The sequence below is a fragment of the Pseudophryne corroboree genome, assembly GCF_028390025.1.
Source record: "Pseudophryne corroboree isolate aPseCor3 chromosome 7 unlocalized genomic scaffold, aPseCor3.hap2 SUPER_7_unloc_8, whole genome shotgun sequence".
NCBI classification, from domain to species: domain Eukaryota; kingdom Metazoa; phylum Chordata; class Amphibia; order Anura; family Myobatrachidae; genus Pseudophryne; species Pseudophryne corroboree.
The window spans coordinates 479,383-496,627 of NW_026967617.1; the positions used below are offsets into that span (position 1 = coordinate 479,383).

General features: G+C 48.6%; 23 non-coding genes and 2 pseudogenes across 23 annotated transcripts; 4 read left to right on the plus strand and 21 right to left on the minus strand.

Annotated features, from left to right (window-relative positions):
* Nucleotides 1-1,438: 1,438 nt before the first annotated feature.
* Nucleotides 1,439-1,601, minus strand: LOC134987207 (U1 spliceosomal RNA). Its single transcript, XR_010192907.1, has one exon. It is a non-coding gene; the product is annotated as a U1 spliceosomal RNA (small nuclear RNA).
* Nucleotides 1,602-1,753: 152 nt separating this feature from the next.
* Nucleotides 1,754-1,917, minus strand: LOC134987239 (U1 spliceosomal RNA). Its single transcript, XR_010192934.1, has one exon. It is a non-coding gene; the product is annotated as a U1 spliceosomal RNA (small nuclear RNA).
* A 671-nt stretch (nucleotides 1,918-2,588) lies between these two features.
* On the minus strand, nucleotides 2,589-2,751 carry LOC134987209 (U1 spliceosomal RNA). The gene has a single exon (XR_010192908.1). It is a non-coding gene; the product is annotated as a U1 spliceosomal RNA (small nuclear RNA).
* A 152-nt stretch (nucleotides 2,752-2,903) lies between these two features.
* On the minus strand, nucleotides 2,904-3,067 carry LOC134987240 (U1 spliceosomal RNA). Its single transcript, XR_010192935.1, has one exon. It is a non-coding gene; the product is annotated as a U1 spliceosomal RNA (small nuclear RNA).
* Nucleotides 3,068-3,738: 671 nt separating this feature from the next.
* LOC134987221 (U1 spliceosomal RNA) lies at nucleotides 3,739-3,901 on the minus strand. The gene has a single exon (XR_010192920.1). It is a non-coding gene; the product is annotated as a U1 spliceosomal RNA (small nuclear RNA).
* Nucleotides 3,902-4,053: 152 nt separating this feature from the next.
* On the minus strand, nucleotides 4,054-4,217 carry LOC134987250 (U1 spliceosomal RNA). Its single transcript, XR_010192947.1, has one exon. It is a non-coding gene; the product is annotated as a U1 spliceosomal RNA (small nuclear RNA).
* A 673-nt stretch (nucleotides 4,218-4,890) lies between these two features.
* On the minus strand, nucleotides 4,891-5,053 carry LOC134987226 (U1 spliceosomal RNA). Its single transcript, XR_010192924.1, has one exon. It is a non-coding gene; the product is annotated as a U1 spliceosomal RNA (small nuclear RNA).
* A 152-nt stretch (nucleotides 5,054-5,205) lies between these two features.
* Nucleotides 5,206-5,369, minus strand: LOC134987268 (U1 spliceosomal RNA). Its single transcript, XR_010192965.1, has one exon. It is a non-coding gene; the product is annotated as a U1 spliceosomal RNA (small nuclear RNA).
* A 671-nt stretch (nucleotides 5,370-6,040) lies between these two features.
* LOC134987210 (U1 spliceosomal RNA) lies at nucleotides 6,041-6,203 on the minus strand. The gene has a single exon (XR_010192909.1). It is a non-coding gene; the product is annotated as a U1 spliceosomal RNA (small nuclear RNA).
* Nucleotides 6,204-6,355: 152 nt separating this feature from the next.
* LOC134987241 (U1 spliceosomal RNA) lies at nucleotides 6,356-6,519 on the minus strand. The gene has a single exon (XR_010192937.1). It is a non-coding gene; the product is annotated as a U1 spliceosomal RNA (small nuclear RNA).
* Nucleotides 6,520-7,190: 671 nt separating this feature from the next.
* On the minus strand, nucleotides 7,191-7,353 carry LOC134987211 (U1 spliceosomal RNA). The gene has a single exon (XR_010192910.1). It is a non-coding gene; the product is annotated as a U1 spliceosomal RNA (small nuclear RNA).
* Nucleotides 7,354-7,505: 152 nt separating this feature from the next.
* On the minus strand, nucleotides 7,506-7,669 carry LOC134987242 (U1 spliceosomal RNA). Its single transcript, XR_010192938.1, has one exon. It is a non-coding gene; the product is annotated as a U1 spliceosomal RNA (small nuclear RNA).
* Nucleotides 7,670-8,340: 671 nt separating this feature from the next.
* On the minus strand, nucleotides 8,341-8,503 carry LOC134987222 (U1 spliceosomal RNA). The gene has a single exon (XR_010192921.1). It is a non-coding gene; the product is annotated as a U1 spliceosomal RNA (small nuclear RNA).
* A 152-nt stretch (nucleotides 8,504-8,655) lies between these two features.
* On the minus strand, nucleotides 8,656-8,819 carry LOC134987252 (U1 spliceosomal RNA). The gene has a single exon (XR_010192948.1). It is a non-coding gene; the product is annotated as a U1 spliceosomal RNA (small nuclear RNA).
* Nucleotides 8,820-9,492: 673 nt separating this feature from the next.
* Nucleotides 9,493-9,655, minus strand: LOC134987212 (U1 spliceosomal RNA). The gene has a single exon (XR_010192911.1). It is a non-coding gene; the product is annotated as a U1 spliceosomal RNA (small nuclear RNA).
* A 152-nt stretch (nucleotides 9,656-9,807) lies between these two features.
* LOC134987243 (U1 spliceosomal RNA) lies at nucleotides 9,808-9,971 on the minus strand. Its single transcript, XR_010192939.1, has one exon. It is a non-coding gene; the product is annotated as a U1 spliceosomal RNA (small nuclear RNA).
* Nucleotides 9,972-10,642: 671 nt separating this feature from the next.
* On the minus strand, nucleotides 10,643-10,805 carry LOC134987223 (U1 spliceosomal RNA). Its single transcript, XR_010192922.1, has one exon. It is a non-coding gene; the product is annotated as a U1 spliceosomal RNA (small nuclear RNA).
* Nucleotides 10,806-10,957: 152 nt separating this feature from the next.
* On the minus strand, nucleotides 10,958-11,121 carry LOC134987253 (U1 spliceosomal RNA). The gene has a single exon (XR_010192949.1). It is a non-coding gene; the product is annotated as a U1 spliceosomal RNA (small nuclear RNA).
* A 673-nt stretch (nucleotides 11,122-11,794) lies between these two features.
* On the minus strand, nucleotides 11,795-11,957 carry LOC134987227 (U1 spliceosomal RNA). The gene has a single exon (XR_010192925.1). It is a non-coding gene; the product is annotated as a U1 spliceosomal RNA (small nuclear RNA).
* Nucleotides 11,958-12,109: 152 nt separating this feature from the next.
* LOC134987259 (U1 spliceosomal RNA) lies at nucleotides 12,110-12,273 on the minus strand. The gene has a single exon (XR_010192956.1). It is a non-coding gene; the product is annotated as a U1 spliceosomal RNA (small nuclear RNA).
* Nucleotides 12,274-12,944: 671 nt separating this feature from the next.
* Nucleotides 12,945-13,108, minus strand: LOC134987234 (U1 spliceosomal RNA). Its single transcript, XR_010192931.1, has one exon. It is a non-coding gene; the product is annotated as a U1 spliceosomal RNA (small nuclear RNA).
* On the plus strand, nucleotides 13,049-13,201 carry LOC134987236 (U1 spliceosomal RNA; annotated as a pseudogene).
* Nucleotides 13,202-15,840: 2,639 nt separating this feature from the next.
* On the plus strand, nucleotides 15,841-16,004 carry LOC134987237 (U1 spliceosomal RNA). Its single transcript, XR_010192932.1, has one exon. It is a non-coding gene; the product is annotated as a U1 spliceosomal RNA (small nuclear RNA).
* A 152-nt stretch (nucleotides 16,005-16,156) lies between these two features.
* LOC134987231 (U1 spliceosomal RNA) lies at nucleotides 16,157-16,292 on the plus strand (annotated as a pseudogene).
* A 698-nt stretch (nucleotides 16,293-16,990) lies between these two features.
* LOC134987258 (U1 spliceosomal RNA) lies at nucleotides 16,991-17,154 on the plus strand. The gene has a single exon (XR_010192955.1). It is a non-coding gene; the product is annotated as a U1 spliceosomal RNA (small nuclear RNA).
* Nucleotides 17,155-17,245: the final 91 nt, after the last annotated feature.

Sequence of the window (17,245 nt, forward strand, 5' to 3'; positions counted from 1 at the left end):
CTCCCTTCTATACCCTTGTGCACTATCCTGACTTCTCCTCCTGTCTGCTTACTTTGGGCCTTCCAATGCACAATGCAAATTACAGGCAGTGCTGCAGGGCCCACACCCTTTTACTTGCCTTACAGAGCAGCTCTGGAGCTGTTACAGTGCCAAGCTGCTGCAAGAAATCAGCTTGAATGCTTCAGGGGCTGGGGCATGGCCAACATGAGCCCTACACCGAAGGAGGGTGGGGGTGTTTAATGCGAACTAGGGGTCATCCAAGCGCCGCAAAAGGCCGCCATGCCCTGCATACCCCTTTTCTCTTTTCATATGCAGATGAGGGTTCCACCCAACTTTGGCCCACTGCTTTGATGACATCACTGTATGCAAATCCGTCTTCTGCAGACCTTCCCCCAGGAATGCTTGTACTAGTTGTTGCATTTGGTTTGTTGTTTGGAGGTGCTTCAGTATTAGGCAGCCTTCTGCCCTCCCATGTTCATTTGAAAATATGTGTTCTCCCTGCAGTTGTTGTCCCCAGATGAGAGTTCCCTTGTGCTGCCTCAGTTGAATCTCCTTTACTTGACAGAGATATGCCTGAGCAGCGGCCCTCCCCAGCCCTATCCCAAATCATACTTATTTTGCATAGGAGATACCATGGTCAATAATGCAGTCGAGTTTCCCACATTTGGGGAAATCATATGGGTCAGCATACCCAGAATGCAATGAATGATCCTCACCCTGGGAGATCAATCTTCATGACCATGGTATCTCCTATGAAAAATAAGTATGATTTGGGATAGGGCTGGGGAGGGCCGCTGCTCAGGTACATCTCTGTCAAGTAAAGGAGATTCAACTGAGGCAGCACAAGGGAACTCTCATCTGGGGACAACAACTGCAGGGAGAACACATATTTTCAGATGAACATGGGAGGGCAGAATGCTGCCTAATACTGAAGCACCCCCAAACAACAAACCAAATGCAACAACTAGTACAAGCATTCCTGGGGGAAGGTCGGCAGAAGACGGATTTGCATACAGTGATGTCATCCAAGCAGTGGGCCAAAGTTGGCTGGAACCCTCATCTGCATATGAAAAGAGAAAAGGGTTATGCAGGGCATGGCGGCCTTTTGCGGCGCTTGGATGACCCCTAGTTCGCATTAAACACCCCCACCCTCCTTCGGTGTAGGGCTCATGTTGGCCATGCCCCAGCCCCTGAAGCATTCAAGCTGATTTCTTGCAGCAGCTGGGCACTGTAACAGCTCCAGAGCTGCTCTTTAAGGCAAGTAACAGGGTGTGGGCCCTGCAGCACTACCTGTAGTTCGCATTGTGCGTTGGAAGGCACAAAGTAAGCAGACGGGAGAAGTCAGGATAATGCGCAAGGGCATAGAAGGGAACGGCTCAAGAAAAGAGAAGTGGAAACAGACAGCAAACTAGGCTGGAGAGAGACCTGAGACAAAGAGATCTGAATTATACGAGAGCCGACCAGGGGAAACACAAATTATGCAGTCAAGTTTCCCACATTTGGGGAAATCACAGGAGCAGCACACCCAGAGTGCAATGGGTGAGCCTTGCCCTGGGAGAAGCACCTTCATGATCATAGTATCTCACCTGGCAGGTAAGTAGTAGTTGGGCTAGAGCTGGGGAGGGTCACTGCTCGGGCACCCCCCTGTCAAGTGAAGGAGATCCAACTGAGGCAGCACAAGGGAACTCTCGAAAGAAGAACAAGGCTAGAGGAAAATCTGAGACAAATAAATCTGACTTTTACCAGAGCTGACCAGAGGAAAGCACAAACACAGTCCCCCACTACCACAAATAATGCAGTCGAGTTTCCCACATTTGGGGAAATCACAGGGGTCAGCATACCCAGAATGCAATGAATGAACCTCACCCTGGGAGAACAATCTTCATGACCATGGTATCTCCTATGCAAAATAAGTATGATTTGGGATAGGGCTGGGGAGGGCCGCTGCTCAGGCACATCTCTGTCAAGTAAAGGAGATTCAACTGAGGCAGCACAAGGGAACTCTCATCTGGGGACAACAACTCCAGGGAGAACACATATTTTCAGATGAACATGGGAGGGCAGAAGGCTGCCTAATACTGAAGCACCCCCAAACAACAAACCAAATGCAACAACTAGTGCAAGCATTCCTGGGGGAAGGCCTGCAGCAGATGGATTTGCATATGGTGATGTCATCCAAGCAGTGGGTCAAAGTTGGCTTCAACCCTCGTCTGCATATGAAAAGAGAAAAGGGGCGTGCAGGGCATGGCGGCCTTTTGCGGCGCTTGGATGACCCCTAGCTCGCATTAAACACCTCCACCCTCCTTCGGTGTGGGGCTCATGTTGGCTATGCCCTAGCCCCTGAAGCATTCAAGCTGATTTCTTGCAGCAGCTGGGCACTGTAACAGCTCCAGAGCTACTCTGTAAGGCAAGTAAAAGGGCGTGGGCCCTGCAGCACTACCTGTAGTTTGCATTGTGCGTTGGAAGGCACAAAGTAAGCAGACGGGAGAAGTCAGGATAGTGCGCAAGGGCATAGAAGGGAGCAGCTCAAGAAAAGAGATGTGGAAACAGACAGCAAACTAGGCTGGAGAGAGACCTGAGACAAAGAGATCTGAATTATACGAGAGCCGACCAGGGGAAACACAAATTATGCAGTCAAGTTTCCCACATTTGGGGAAATCACAGGAGCAGCACACCCAGAGTGCAATGGGTGAGCCTTGCCCTGGGAGAAGCACCTTCATGATCATAGTATCTCACCTGGCAGGTAAGTAGTAGTTGGGCTAGAGCTGGGGAGGGTCGCTGCTCGGGCACCCCCCTGTCAAGTGAAGGAGATCCAACTGAGGCAGCACAAGGGAACTCTCGAAAGAAGAACAAGGCTAGAGGAAAATCTGAGACAAATAAATCTGACTTTTACCAGAGCTGACCAGAGGAAAGCACAAACACAGTCCCCCACTACCACAAATAATGCAGTCGAGTTTCCCACATTTGGGGAAATCACAGGGGTCAGCATACCCAGAATGCAATGAATGAACCTCACCCTGGGAGAACAATCTTCATGACCATGGTATCTCCTATGCAAAATAAGTATGATTTGGGATAGGGCTGGGGAGGGCCGCTGCTCAGGCACATCTCTGTCAAGTAAAGGAGATTCAACTGAGGCAGCACAAGGGAACTCTCATCTGGGGACAACAACTCCAGGGAGAACACATATTTTCAGATGAACATGGGAGGGCAGAAGGCTGCCTAATACTGAAGCACCCCCAAACAACAAACCAAATGCAACAACTAGTGCAAGCATTCCTGGGGGAAGGCCTGCAGCAGATGGATTTGCATATGGTGATGTCATCCAAGCAGTGAGTCAAAGTTGGCTTCAACCCTCGTCTGCATATGAAAAGAGAAAAGGGGCGTGCAGGGCATGGCGGCCTTTTGCGGCGCTTGGATGACCACTAGTTCGCATTAAACACCTCCACCCTCCTTCGGTGTGGGGCTCATGTTGGCTATGCCCCAGCCCCTGAAGCATTCAAGCTGATTTCTTGCAGCAGCTGGGCACTGTAACAGCTCCAGAGCTGCTCTGTAAGGCAAGTAAAAGGGTGTGGGCCCTGCAGCACTACCTGTAGTTCGCATTGTGCGTTGGAAGGCACAAATTAAGCAGACGGGAGAAGTCAGGATAGTGCGCAAGGGCATAGAAGGGAGCGGCTCAAGAAAAGAGAAGTGGAAACAGACAGCAAACTAGGCAGGAGAGAGACCTGAGACAAAGAGATCTGAATTAAACGAGAGCCGACCAGGGGAAACACAAATTATGCAGTCAAGTTTCCCACATTTGGGGAAATCACAGGAGCAGCACACCCAGAGTGCAATGGGTGAGCCTTGCCCTGGGAGAAGCACCTTCATGATCATAGTATCTCACCCGGCAGGTAGGTAGGAGTTGGGCTAGAGCTGGGGAGGGTCGCTGCTCGGGCACCCCCCTGTCAAGTGAAGGAGATCCAACCGAGGCAGCACAAGGAAACTCTCGAAAGAAGAACAAGGCTAGAAGAAGATCTGAGACAAATAAATCTGACTTTTACCAGAGCTGACCAGAGGAAAGAACAAACACAGTCCCCCACTACCACAAATAATGCAGTCGAGTTTCCCACATTTGGGGAAATCACAGGGGTCAGCATACCCAGAATGCAATGAATGAACCTCACCCTGGGAGAACAATCTTCATGACCATGGTATCTCCTATGCAAAATAAGTATGATTTGGGATAGGGCTGGGGAGGGCCGCTGCTCAGGCACATCTCTGTCAAGTAAAGGAGATTCAACTGAGGCAGCACAAGGGAACTCTCATCTGGGGACAACAACTCCAGGGAGAACACATATTTTCAGATGAACATGGGAGGGCAGAAGGCTGCCTAATACTGAAGCACCCCCAAACAACAAACCAAATGCAACAACTAGTGCAAGCATTCCTGGGGGAAGGCCTGCAGCAGATGGATTTGCATATGGTGATGTCATCCAAGCAGTGGGTCAAAGTTGGCCTCAACCCTCGTCTGCATATGAAAAGAGAAAAGGGGTGTGCAGGGCATGGCAGCCTTTTGCGGCACTTGGATGACCCCTAGTTCGCATTAAACACCTCCACCCTCCTTCGGTGTGTGGGGCTCATGTTGGCTATGCCCCAGCCCCTGAAGCATTCAAGCTGATTTCTTGCAGCAGCTGGGCACTGTAACAGCTCCAGAGCTACTCTGTAAGGCAAGTAAAAGGGCGTTGGCCCTGCAGCACTACCTGTAGTTTGCATTGTGCATTGGAAGGCACAAAGTAAGCAGACGGGAGAAGTCAGGATAGTGCGCAAGGGCATAGAAGGGAGCGGCTCAAGAAAAGAGAAGTGGAAACAGACAGCAAACTAGGCTGGAGAGAGACCTGAGACAAAGAGATCTGAATTATACGAGAGCCGACCAGGGGAAACACAAATTATGCAGTCAAGTTTCCCACATTTGGGGAAATCACATGAGCAGCACACCCAGAGTGCAATGGGTGAGCCTTGCCCTGGGAGAAGCACCTTCATGATCATAGTATCTCACCTGGCAGGTAAGTAGGAGTTGGGCTAGAGCTGGGGAGGGTCGCTGCTCGGGCACCCCCCTGTCAAGTGAAGGAGATCCAACTGAGGCAGCACAAGGGAACTCTCGAAAGAAGAACAAGGCTAGAGGAAGATCTAAGACAAAGAAATCTGACTTTTACCAGAGCTGACCAGAGGAAAGCACAAACACAGTCCTCAACTACCACAAATAATGCAGTCGACTTTCCCACATTTGGGGAAATTATAGGGGTCAGCATACCCAGAATGCAATGAATGAACCTCACCCTGGGAGATCAATCTTCATGACCATGGTATCTCCTATGCAAAATAAGTATGATTTGGGATAGGGCTGGGGAGGGCCGCTGCTCTGGCACATCTCTGTCAAGTAAAGGAGATTCAACTGAGGCAGCACAGGGGAACTCTCATCTGGGGACAACAACTGCAGGGAGAACACATATTTTCAGATGAACATGGGAGGGCAGAAGGCTGCTTAATACTGAAGCACCCCCAAACAACAAACCAAATGCAACAACTAGTGCAAGCATTCCTGGGGGAAGTCCTGCAGCAGATGGATTTGCATATGGTGATGTCATCCAAGCAGTGGGTCAAAGTTGGCTTCAACCCTCGTCTGCATATGAAAAGAGAAAAGGGGCGTGCAGGGCATGGCGGCCTTTTGCGGCGCTTGGATGACCCCTAGCTCGCATTAAACACCTCCACCCTCCTTCGGTGTGGGGCTCATGTTGGCTATGCCCTAGCCCCTGAAGCATTCAAGCTGATTTCTTGCAGCAGCTGGGCACTGTAACAGCTCCAGAGCTACTCTGTAAGGCAAGTAAAAGGGCGTGGGCCCTGCAGCACTACCTGTAGTTTGCATTGTGCGTTGGAAGGCACAAAGTAAGCAGACGGGAGAAGTCAGGATAGTGCGCAAGGGCATAGAAGGGAGCAGCTCAAGAAAAGATAAGTGGAAACAGACAGCAAACTAGGCTGGAGAGAGACCTGAGACAAAGAGATCTGAATTATACGAGAGCCGACCAGGGGAAACACAAATTATGCAGTCAAGTTTCCCACATTTGGGGAAATCACAGGAGCAGCACACCCAGAGTGCAATGGGTGAGCCTTGCCCTGGGAGAAGCACCTTCATGATCATAGTATCTCACCTGGCAGGTAAGTAGTAGTTGGGCTAGAGCTGGGGAGGGTCGCTGCTCGGGCACCCCCCTGTCAAGTGAAGGAGATCCAACTGAGGCAGCACAAGGGAACTCTCGAAAGAAGAACAAGGCTAGAGGAAAATCTGAGACAAATAAATCTGACTTTTACCAGAGCTGACCAGAGGAAAGCACAAACACAGTCCCCCACTACCACAAATAATGCAGTCGAGTTTCCCACATTTGGGGAAATCACAGGGGTCAGCATACCCAGAATGCAATGAATGAACCTCACCCTGGGAGAACAATCTTCATGACCATGGTATCTCCTATGCAAAATAAGTATGATTTGGGATAGGGCTGGGGAGGGCCGCTGCTCAGGCACATCTCTGTCGAGTAAAGGAGATTCAACTGAGGCAGCACAAGGGAACTCTCATCTGGGGACAACAACTCCAGGGAGAACACATATTTTCAGATGAACATGGGAGGGCAGAAGGCTGCCTAATACTGAAGCACCCCCAAACAACAAACCAAATGCAACAACTAGTGCAAGCATTCCTGGGGGAAGGCCTGCAGCAGATGGATTTGCATATGGTGATGTCATCCAAGCAGTGGGTCAAAGTTGGCTTCAACCCTCGTCTGCATATGAAAAGAGAAAAGGGGCGTGCAGGGCATGGCGGCCTTTTGCGGCGCTTGGATGACCCCTAGCTCGCATTAAACACCTCCACCCTCCTTCGGTGTGGGGCTCATGTTGGCTATGCCCTAGCCCCTGAAGCATTCAAGCTGATTTCTTGCAGCAGCTGGGCACTGTAACAGCTCCAGAGCTACTCTGTAAGGCAAGTAAAAGGGCGTGGGCCCTGCAGCACTACCTGTAGTTTGCATTGTGCGTTGGAAGGCACAAAGTAAGCAGACGGGAGAAGTCAGGATAGTGCGCAAGGGCATAGAAGGGAGCAGCTCAAGAAAAGAGAAGTGGAAACAGACAGCAAACTAGGCTGGAGAGAGACCTGAGACAAAGAGATCTGAATTATACGAGAGCCGACCAGGGGAAACACAAATTATGCAGTCAAGTTTCCCACATTTGGGGAAATCACAGGAGCAGCACACCCAGAGTGCAATGGGTGAGCCTTGCCCTGGGAGAAGCACCTTCATGATCATAGTATCTCACCTGGCAGGTAAGTAGTAGTTGGGCTAGAGCTGGGGAGGGTCGCTGCTCGGGCACCCCCCTGTCAAGTGAAGGAGATCCAACTGAGGCAGCACAAGGGAACTCTCGAAAGAAGAACAAGGCTAGAGGAAAATCTGAGACAAATAAATCTGACTTTTACCAGAGCTGACCAGAGGAAAGCACAAACACAGTCCCCCACTACCACAAATAATGCAGTCGAGTTTCCCACATTTGGGGAAATCACAGGGGTCAGCATACCCAGAATGCAATGAATGAACCTCACCCTGGGAGAACAATCTTCATGACCATGGTATCTCCTATGCAAAATAAGTATGATTTGGGATAGGGCTGGGGAGGGCCGCTGCTCAGGCACATCTCTGTCAAGTAAAGGAGATTCAACTGAGGCAGCACAAGGGAACTCTCATCTGGGGACAACAACTCCAGGGAGAACACATATTTTCAGATGAACATGGGAGGGCAGAAGGCTGCCTAATACTGAAGCACCCCCAAACAACAAACCAAATGCAACAACTAGTGCAAGCATTCCTGGGGGAAGGCCTGCAGCAGATGGATTTGCATATGGTGATGTCATCCAAGCAGTGAGTCAAAGTTGGCTTCAACCCTCGTCTGCATATGAAAAGAGAAAAGGGGCGTGCAAAGCATGGCGGCCTTTTGCGGCGCTTGGATGACCACTAGTTCGCATTAAACACCTCCACCCTCCTTCGGTGTGGGGCTCATGTTGGCTATGCCCCAGCCCCTGAAGCATTCAAGCTGATTTCTTGCAGCAGCTGGGCACTGTAACAGCTCCAGAGCTGCTCTGTAAGGCAAGTAAAAGGGTGTGGGCCCTGCAGCACTACCTGTAGTTCGCATTGTGCGTTGGAAGGCACAAATTAAGCAGACGGGAGAAGTCAGGATAGTGCGCAAGGGCATAGAAGGGAGCGGCTCAAGAAAAGAGAAGTGGAAACAGACAGCAAACTAGGCAGGAGAGAGACCTGAGACAAAGAGATCTGAATTAAACGAGAGCCGACCAGGGGAAACACAAATTATGCAGTCAAGTTTCCCACATTTGGGGAAATCACAGGAGCAGCACACCCAGAGTGCAATGGGTGAGCCTTGCCCTGGGAGAAGCACCTTCATGATCATAGTATCTCACCCGGCAGGTAGGTAGGAGTTGGGCTAGAGCTGGGGAGGGTCGCTGCTCGGGCACCCCCCTGTCAAGTGAAGGAGATCCAACCGAGGCAGCACAAGGAAACTCTCGAAAGAAGAACAAGGCTAGAAGAAGATCTGAGACAAATAAATCTGACTTTTACCAGAGCTGACCAGAGGAAAGAACAAACACAGTCCCCCACTACCACAAATAATGCAGTCGAGTTTCCCACATTTGGGGAAATCACAGGGGTCAGCATACCCAGAATGCAATGAATGAACCTCACCCTGGGAGAACAATCTTCATGACCATGGTATCTCCTATGCAAAATAAGTATGATTTGGGATAGGGCTGGGGAGGGCCGCTGCTCAGGCACATCTCTGTCAAGTAAAGGAGATTCAACTGAGGCAGCACAAGGGAACTCTCATCTGGGGACAACAACTCCAGGGAGAACACATATTTTCAGATGAACATGGGAGGGCAGAAGGCTGCCTAATACTGAAGCACCCCCAAACATCAAACCAAATGCAACAACTAGTGCAAGCATTCCTGGGGGAAGGCCTGCAGCAGATGGATTTGCATATGGTGATGTCATCCAAGCAGTGGGTCAAAGTTGGCCTCAACCCTCGTCTGCATATGAAAAGAGAAAAGGGGTGTGCAGGGCATGGCAGCCTTTTGCGGCACTTGGATGACCCCTAGTTCGCATTAAACACCTCCACCCTCCTTCGGTGTGTGGGGCTCATGTTGGCTATGCCCCAGCCCCTGAAGCATTCAAGCTGATTTCTTGCAGCAGCTGGGCACTGTAACAGCTCCAGAGCTACTCTGTAAGGCAAGTAAAAGGGCGTGGGCCCTGCAGCACTACCTGTAGTTTGCATTGTGCGTTGGAAGGCACAAAGTAAGCAGACGGGAGAAGTCAGGATAGTGCGCAAGGGCATAGAAGGGAGCAGCTCAAGAAAAGATAAGTGGAAACAGACAGCAAACTAGGCTGGAGAGAGACCTGAGACAAAGAGATCTGAATTATACGAGAGCCGACCAGGGGAAACACAAATTATGCAGTCAAGTTTCCCACATTTGGGGAAATCACAGGAGCAGCACACCCAGAGTGCAATGGGTGAGCCTTGCCCTGGGAGAAGCACCTTCATGATCATAGTATCTCACCTGGCAGGTAAGTAGTAGTTGGGCTAGAGCTGGGGAGGGTCGCTGCTCGGGCACCCCCCTGTCAAGTGAAGGAGATCCAACTGAGGCAGCACAAGGGAACTCTCGAAAGAAGAACAAGGCTAGAGGAAAATCTGAGACAAATAAATCTGACTTTTACCAGAGCTGACCAGAGGAAAGCACAAACACAGTCCCCCACTACCACAAATAATGCAGTCGAGTTTCCCACATTTGGGGAAATCACAGGGGTCAGCATACCCAGAATGCAATGAATGAACCTCACCCTGGGAGAACAATCTTCATGACCATGGTATCTCCTATGCAAAATAAGTATGATTTGGGATAGGGCTGGGGAGGGCCGCTGCTCAGGCACATCTCTGTCAAGTAAAGGAGATTCAACTGAGGCAGCACAAGGGAACTCTCATCTGGGGACAACAACTCCAGGGAGAACACATATTTTCAGATGAACATGGGAGGGCAGAAGGCTGCCTAATACTGAAGCACCCCCAAACAACAAACCAAATGCAACAACTAGTGCAAGCATTCCTGGGGGAAGGCCTGCAGCAGATGGATTTGCATATGGTGATGTCATCCAAGCAGTGAGTCAAAGTTGGCTTCAACCCTCGTCTGCATATGAAAAGAGAAAAGGGGCGTGCAGGGCATGGCGGCCTTTTGCGGCGCTTGGATGACCACTAGTTCGCATTAAACACCTCCACCCTCCTTCGGTGTGGGGCTCATGTTGGCTATGCCCCAGCCCCTGAAGCATTCAAGCTGATTTCTTGCAGCAGCTGGGCACTGTAACAGCTCCAGAGCTGCTCTGTAAGGCAAGTAAAAGGGTGTGGGCCCTGCAGCACTACCTGTAGTTCGCATTGTGCGTTGGAAGGCACAAATTAAGCAGACGGGAGAAGTCAGGATAGTGCGCAAGGGCATAGAAGGGAGCGGCTCAAGAAAAGAGAAGTGGAAACAGACAGCAAACTAGGCAGGAGAGAGACCTGAGACAAAGAGATCTGAATTAAACGAGAGCCGACCAGGGGAAACACAAATTATGCAGTCAAGTTTCCCACATTTGGGGAAATCACAGGAGCAGCACACCCAGAGTGCAATGGGTGAGCCTTGCCCTGGGAGAAGCACCTTCATGATCATAGTATCTCACCCGGCAGGTAGGTAGGAGTTGGGCTAGAGCTGGGGAGGGTCGCTGCTCGGGCACCCCCCTGTCAAGTGAAGGAGATCCAACCGAGGCAGCACAAGGAAACTCTCGAAAGAAGAACAAGGCTAGAAGAAGATCTGAGACAAATAAATCTGACTTTTACCAGAGCTGACCAGAGGAAAGAACAAACACAGTCCCCCACTACCACAAATAATGCAGTCGAGTTTCCCACATTTGGGGAAATCACAGGGGTCAGCATACCCAGAATGCAATGAATGAACCTCACCCTGGGAGAACAATCTTCATGACCATGGTATCTCCTATGCAAAATAAGTATGATTTGGGATAGGGCTGGGGAGGGCCGCTGCTCAGGCACATCTCTGTCAAGTAAAGGAGATTCAACTGAGGCAGCACAAGGGAACTCTCATCTGGGGACAACAACTCCAGGGAGAACACATATTTTCAGATGAACATGGGAGGGCAGAAGGCTGCCTAATACTGAAGCACCCCCAAACAACAAACCAAATGCAACAACTAGTGCAAGCATTCCTGGGGGAAGGCCTGCAGCAGATGGATTTGCATATGGTGATGTCATCCAAGCAGTGGGTCAAAGTTGGCCTCAACCCTCGTCTGCATATGAAAAGAGAAAAGGGGCGTGCAGGGCATGGCAGCCTTTTGCGGCACTTGGATGACCCCTAGTTCGCATTAAACACCTCCACTCTCCTTCGGTGTGTGGGGCTCATGTTGGCTATGCCCCAGCCCCTGAAGCATTCAAGCTGATTTCTTGCAGCAGCTGGGCACTGTAACAGCTCCAGAGCTACTCTGTAAGGCAAGTAAAAGGGCGTGGGCCCTGCAGCACTACCTGTAGTTTGCATTGTGCATTGGAAGGCACAAAGTAAGCAGACGGGAGAAGTCAGGATAGTGCGCAAGGGCATAGAAGGGAGCGGCTCAAGAAAAGAGAAGTGGAAACAGACAGCAAACTAGGCTGGAGAGAGACCTGAGACAAAGAGATCTGAATTATACGAGAGCCGACCAGGGGAAACACAAATTATGCAGTCAAGTTTCCCACATTTGGGGAAATCACATGAGCAGCACACCCAGAGTGCAATGGGTGAGCCTTGCCCTGGGAGAAGCACCTTCATGATCATAGTATCTCACCTGGCAGGTAAGTAGGAGTTGGGCTAGAGCTGGGGAGGGTCGCTGCTCGGGCACCCCCCTGTCAAGTGAAGAAGATCCAACTGAGGCAGCACAAGAGAACTCTCGAAAGAAGAACAAGGCTAGAGGAAGATCTGAGACAAAGAAATCTGGCTTTTACCAGAGCTGACCAGAGGAAAGCACAAACACAGTCCCCCACTACCACAAATAATGCAGTCGAGTTTCCCACATTTGGGGAAATCACAGGGGTCAGCATACCCAGAATGCAATGTATGAACCCCACCCTGGGAGAACAATCTTCATGACCATGGTATCTCCTATGCAAAATAAGAATGATTTGGGATAGGGCTGGGGAGGGCCGCTGCTCAGGCACATCTCTGTCAAGTAAAGGAGATTCAACTGAGGCAGCACAAGGGAACTCTCATCTGTGGACAACAACTGCAGGGAGAACACATATTTTCAGATGAACATGGGAGGGCAGAAGGCTGCCTAATACTGAAGCACCCCCAAACAACAAAACAAATGCAACAACTAGTACAAGCATTCCTGGGGGAAGGCCTGCAGCAGATGGATTTGCATATGGTGATGTCATCCAAGCAGTTGGTCAAAGTTGGCTTCAACCCTCGTCTGCATATGAAAAGAGAAAAGGGGCGTGCAGGGCATGGCGGCCTTTTGCGGCGCTTGGATGACCCCTAGTTCGCATTAAACACCTCCACCCTACTTCGGTGTGGGGCTCATGTTGGCTATGCCCCAGCCCCTGAAGCATTCAAGCTGATTACTTGCAGCAGCTGGGCACTGTAACAGCTCCAGAGCTGCTTTGTAAGGCAAGTAAAAGGGTGTGGGCCCTGCAGCACTACCTGTAGTTCGCATTGTGCGTTGGAAGGCACAAAGTAAGCAGACGGGAGAAGTCAAGATAGTGCGCAAGGGCATAGAAGGGAGCGGCTCAAGAAAAGAGAAGTGGAAACAGACAGCAAACTAGGCTGGAGAGAGACCAGAGACAAAGAGATCTGAATTATACGAGAGCCAACCAGGGGAAACACAAATTATGCAGTCAACTTTCCCACATTTGGGGAAATCGCAGGAGCAGCACACCCAGAGTGCAATGGATGAGCCTTGCCCTGGGAGAAGCACCTTCATGATCATGAAGGTGCTTCTCCCAGGGCAAGGCTCACCCATTGCACTCTGTGTGTGCTGCTCCTGCGATTTCCCCAAATGTGGGAAACTTGACTGCATAATTTGTGTTTCCCCTGGTTGGCTCTCGTATAATTCTGATCTCTTTGTCTCAGTTCTCTCTCCAGCCTAGTTTGCTGTCTGTTTCCACTTCTCTTTTCTTGAGCCGCTCCCTTCTATGCCCTTGCACACTATCTTGACTTCTCCCGTCTGCGTACTTTGTGCCTTCCAACGCACAATGCGAACTACAGGTAGTGCTGCAGGGCCCACGCCCTTTTACTTGCCTTACAGAGTAGCTCTGGAGCTGTTACAGTGCCAAGCTGCTGCAAGAAATCAGCTTGAATGCTTCAGGGGCTGGGGCATGGCCAACATGAGCCCCACACCGAAGGAGGGTGGGGGTGTTTAATGCAAACTAGGGGTCATCCAAGCGCCGCAAAAGGCCGCCATGCCCTGCATACCCCTTTTCTCTTTTCATATGCAGATGAGGGTTCCAGCCAACTTTGGCCCACTGCTTGGCTAACATCACCGTATGCAAATCCATCTTCTGCAGACCTTCCCCAAGGAATGCTTGCACTAGTTGTTGCATTTGGTTTGTTGTTTGGGGGTGCTTCAGTATTAGGCAGCCTTTTGCCCTCCCATGTTCATCTGAAAATATGTGTTCTCCCTGCAGTTGTTGTCCCCAAATGAGAGTTCCCTTGTGCTGCCTCAGTTGAATCTCCTTTACTTGACAAGGGAGGCATTTTGGATTTTTTCTTTGGGTACCCTTACACCTGATGGTCTGAATGAGAGCATTGAACTGAACAACATTGGCAGTCTCTGAAGATTTTATCTATTGATTTACCTAATATAATATTTATTGAATATCCATTTATTGTATGTTTAATAAATAAACAAAATTATTAGAAGTAGCTATTTTGGAAACAGCTTTCCTCTTAGGATGAAACTGTATAATCCTGTTGTGTGTGTTCCTTTAAAGTTCTTTAGTAAAATCCACTAGTAATGATGAACATCAGATTTCTTCCTCCATCCTCTTTTTACACTTTCTCTTGGTTCTATATATATATATTTTTTTATTTTTATTTTATTTTTTTCCCCTCCTTCTCCCAAAAGGCCCCCCTCCCTCCCCCCCCTCCCTGTTTTAAATTTTAAAATCTTTAAATCTTTAAATCTTCGAATCCTTAAATTGTCTGTTTAATATTTATTTTTTCTTCAATTCTTTTTGTTGTTTAAGCAGCAATGTAATTATTCCAGGGGTTAAAATAATGAAATATAGAAATAATATTAACAAAAATTAAAGGTAAAAATGAATTGATAGAATGATCCCATTAAAAGTAAATAAATAATATGGATGTTAAGCTGAGCGGGTTGGATTCGAACATGGGACTCACTGCATAGAGTGCAGGTGATGTTTCCCCTGCGCCACGAGAGCAGCTTTAGTAGTGGCATGGATTTATGTTACCCTAAAAGGTTTTATATAAGTAAATGGGGATCCTTAGTGCTGAGTTTCTGAATTATGTATATGTGATTATAGATATGAGGTATTGATTGAAAGATTAGAGGTTAATCTGTATATAGATTATATATTTTCTGTTATTTTTTAAACCACCTTGTTGCTTATTTTATTATTATTTTTAATCACCATGTTGCTTATTTTTATATTATGAAATGCCTTTATATGTGCAATTGCAATTAGAAAGTTGTTCCATATATGAGTCATTACATGTATGCATCCAATTAGTATATGTATGTATCCAATCAACTAATTAGTAATGCTATTGGTCCGGTGCATTTTAAAAAGAGCCTGCTAGGCTGCTGATGTATCCTCTGACGAAACCGCTCTTGGATAACAGCGGAGAAACGCGTAAGAAGGTGACTACCGGACACTCTGATTGCTGAGATATAAGCCCGTTCATGAACGAGCTACATCACGGCGGACGTCTGATGTAAAGACAGCGGTGAAGGGGAAAAAGCAATTTGAGAGCGAGCAAAAGGAGGTCTCTACCCCACGGCAGGGAGGAATATCCCGACCGCGAGTGCCAATAAGATCCAGCCACGGTTAACGGGGGTCGTAGCATACCGCTGTGTTTCATAAACCATCACAGCGCTCTCCCCCTGTTTTCTTTCATTACTCACGTGAGTTACATATGAACTTTAACTGCAGTAAATAAGAGGCGTTGGTTACAACTGTTGCTGTTCATCCACAAGAAGGAATTTAATGTATCAATTACAATTGGAAAGTAACGATTAAATTACAACAGCTGTATCCAGGAGGATTTTTTGGACACTTTAATAGACATTCCGTTGTCATCAAGGGCAATATGAAATAGATACTGATTACATTTAGATATGGATAGTGGTGCCTATATATGTTGACTCCATTGTATTTTATTGAATGTGGGTTTCTTCTGTCTATATATATTTTTTAAAAATAAAGAGCTTGTATATTTTATTTTTTGCGCTCCCTTGATAACAAGTGTGATTATCTTTAAAATTTGGTTTATTATTGGTAGAACAGTACTACCTATGGGAGCAGCATTTTATAATATATGGTGAAAATTAATAGATGTATAAAGATTAAATAAGCAACAAATTGGTGAAATAGATACGTTTTGATAGGAGCGCTGGGTTCTATATATATATATTGACATTTGGTTATATATATGTATAGACTTTATAAATTCTTGACAGAGATGTGCCTGAGCAGCGGCCCTCCCCAGCCCTATCCCAAATCATACTTATTTTGCATAGGAGATACCATGGTCATGAAGATTGTTCTCCCAGGGTGAGGTTCATTCATTGCATTCTGGGTATGCTGACCCCTGTGATTTCCCCAAATGTGGGAAACTCGACTGCATTATTTGTGGTAGTGGGGGACTGTGTTTGTGCTTTCCTCTTGTCAGCTCTGGTAAAAGTCAGATTTCTTTGTCTCAGATCTTCCTCTAGCCTTGTTCTTCTTTCGAGAGTTCCCTTGTGCTGCCTCAGTTGGATCTCCTTCACTTGACAGGGGGGTGCCCGAGCAGCGACCCTCCCCAGCTCTAGCCCAACTCCTACTTACCTGCCAGGTGAGATACTATGATCATGAAGGTGCTTCTCCCAGGGCAAGGCTCACCCATTGCACTCTGGGTGTGCTGCTCCTGCAGTTTCCCCAAATGTTGGACACTTGACTGCATAATTTGTGTTTCCCCTTGTCGGCTCTCGTATAATTCAGATCTCTTTGTCTCAGGTCTCTCTCCAGCCTAGTTTGCTGTCTGTTTCCACTTCTCTTTTCTTGAGCCGCTCCCTTCTATGCCCTTGCGCACTATCCTGACTTCTCCCGTCTGCTTACTTTGTGCCTTCCAACGCACAATGCAAACTACAGGTAGTGCTGCAGGGCCCACGCCCTTTTACTTGCCTTACAGAGCAGCTCTGGAGCTGTTACAGTGCCCAGCTGCTGCAAGAAATCAGCTTGAATGCTTCAGGGGCTGGGGCATAGCCAACATGAGCCCCACACCGAAGGAGGGTGGAGGTGTTTAATGCGAACTAGGGGTCATCCAAGCGCCGCAAAAGGCCGCCATGCCCTGCACGCCCCTTTTCTCTTTTCATATGCAGACGAGGGTTGAAGCCAACTTTGACCCACTGCTTGGATGACATCACCATATGCAAATCCATCTGCTGCATGCCTTCCCCCGGGAATGCTTGCACTAGTTGTTGCATTTGGTTTGTTGTTTGGGGGTGCTTCAGTATTAGGCAGCCTTCTGCCCTACCATGTTCATCTGAAAATATGTGTTCTCCCTGCAGTTGTTGTCCTCAGATGAGAGTTCCCTTGTGCTGCCTCAGTTGAATCTCCTTTACTTGACAGAGATGTGCCTGAGCAGCGGCCCTCCCCAGCCCTATCCCAAATCATACTTATTTTGCATAGGAGATACCATTTTCATGAAGATTGTTCTCCCAGGGTGAGGTTCATTCATTGCATTCTGGGTATGCTGACCCCTGTGATTTCCCCAAATGTGGGAAACTCGACTGCATTATTTGTGGTAGTGGGGGACTGTGTTTGTGCTTTCCTCTGGTCAGCTCTGGTAAAAGTCAGATTTATTTGTCTCAGATTTTCCTCTAGCCTTGTTCTTCTTTCGAGAGTTCCCTTGTGCTGCCTCAGTTGG